The sequence below is a fragment of the Phalaenopsis equestris genome, unplaced genomic scaffold, assembly GCF_001263595.1.
Source record: "Phalaenopsis equestris unplaced genomic scaffold, ASM126359v1 Scaffold216725, whole genome shotgun sequence".
NCBI classification, from domain to species: Eukaryota; Viridiplantae; Streptophyta; class Magnoliopsida; order Asparagales; family Orchidaceae; genus Phalaenopsis; species Phalaenopsis equestris.
Genome location: NW_018235319.1, coordinates 240,404 through 242,785, shown reverse-complemented (window position 1 = coordinate 242,785; position 2,382 = coordinate 240,404).

Here is a 2,382-nt window from a genome sequence, read left to right as displayed (position 1 = left end):
TTTGTAAGTTCTGTATTCTTGGAAAATAGACTAGAGTCAGTTTTATGACTGGAAAGCACAAAACTGAATGAGTTCTTGATTATGTGCATTCTGATGTATGGGGCCCTACTAGGGAGTTGTTATTGGGATGATCTCAGTATTTCGTTACCTTTATTGATGATTTCTCCAGGAAATTTTGGGTGTATTTCTTGAAGCAGAAATCTAAACTCTTCTCTAAATTTAAGTTGTGGAAAGCTGAGGTGGAGAACCAAACTGGCAGAAAGATTAAGTATTCGAGGTCCGATAATGGTACAGAGTACACAGATTCTCAGTTTCAGAAGTTCTATGAGGAGCATGAGATTCAGAGGCATTTTTCAGTGCGAAAGACACCACAGCATAATGGTGTGACAGAAAGGCTGAATATGTCCTTAACTAAAAGGGCAAGATGCTTGAGACTGAATGCAGGGCTTTCTAAGATTTTCTGGGCAGAGGCTGTGAATATGACATGCTATCTTATCAATAGATCACCTCGAGCATCATTGGGTGACAAGTAATCCAGTTAAATTTGATCATTTACGAATTTTTGGATGTCCTGCTTATGTGCATGTACCTGGAGATGAAAGATCCAAACTTGATGCAAAATCCAAGAATTGCATCTTTCTGGACTACAAGAAAGGTGTGAAAGGATACAAGTTTTGGGATCCAATTGCAAAGAAGATGGTGATCAGCAGAGATGCAATTTTTGATGAGCAGTTTATGTTACAACAAAATCAAGATAAGGTGTCAGGGAACAGTTCCAGTTCAGATGCACTGCAGATGGATTTAGAACAACAACCAATAGCTTCTGAGAGAGGTGGAAGTTCAAATCCAACACCTGGTGATTCTATTCCATATGGTCTGCAGAATTATAATCGAGTCAGAGATAGACAGAGACGCACCAATGTAAGGCCTCCTAGCAGATTGGGTTATGAAGTCTTAGTCTCATGTGCACTTCTCATCAGCAGCGATGATCCAACCACTTTTCAAACAGCTATCACTAGCCAGGAGAAAAAAAAATGGATGGGTGCAATGGTTGAGGAGATGGAGGCTATTGGGTGCTAATGAGTATACAAAAGGAAACCAGCAGTATCAGAAAAATAAGGGGAAAACTTCAAGGCTCGACTAGTTGCAAAGGGATTTTCACAGCAGAAGGGGATAAATTATGATGAAATATTTTCTCCTATGGTCATACATACCTCAATCAGGGCAGTGCTTGCATTAGTAGCTATTTAGGATTTGCATTTGGAGCAGATGGATGTTAAAGCTGCTTTCTTACATGGTGATCTAGAGGAGCAGATTTACATGGAGCAGCCAGAAGGGTTCACTCAACTTGGACAGGAGTATATGGTTTGCAGGTTAAAGAAATCGCTGTATGGGTTGAAACAGTCTCCAAGACAATGGTACAAGGGGTTTGACTCCTACATGATGCAGATTGGCTGCAGGCGATGTGAGTATGATTGTTGTGTTTATGTGAAGGGCCTTGATGATGGTTATATTATTTTTCTGTTATTGTATGTTGATGATATACTGATTGCTGCAAAGAATATGAATGATGTCCGTGGTTTGAAAACTTTATTGAGTCAGGAAGTTGACATGAAAGACTTGGGTTCTACGAAGAAGATTTTTGGAATGGAGATTCATCGAGATGAGGCTCAAGGAGATTATGTCTATCTCAACAATACTATGTTGAGAAAGTGCTGGAAAGGTTTGAGATGATCAATGTAAAGCCTGTGAGCACTCCTTTGGCAAATCATTTTAAGCTTTCTTCAGAATAGTATCCTAAGACTGATACAAAAATTGAAGACATGACAAAGGTTCCATATGCCAGTGCAGTTGGCTGCTTAATGTATGTTATGGTATGAACTCATCCTGATTTGGCTCATGCTGTTATTCAAGTCTGCAAATACATGGCTAAACCTGGAAAACGACATTGAGAAGCAGTCAAGTGGATTTTCAGGTATCTGAAGGGTACTGTAGGACATGAAATTATTTTTGGCAGTCAGAAGAATGATCCTTCAGTTGCGGGGTACGTTGATTCAGACTACCCAGGTGATTTGGATGACAGAAGGTCTACAACTGGGTATGTGTTTACTCTTAGTGGAGGACCTATATGTTGGAAATCAACAATTTAGTCTATTGTGGCATTATCTACAACTGAAGCTGAGTACATAACAGTACTTGAAGCTGCTAAAGAAGCCTTATGGCTTGCTGGGCTAGTAAAGGAACTGGGCATTGAGCAAGGTGGAGTTCAGTTGCATTGTGACAGTCAGAGTGCTATTTATCTGGCTAAGAACCAGGTGTACCATTCCAGAACGAAGCACATTGATGTCAGGTATCACAAGATCAGAGAGTTGATTGCTTCTG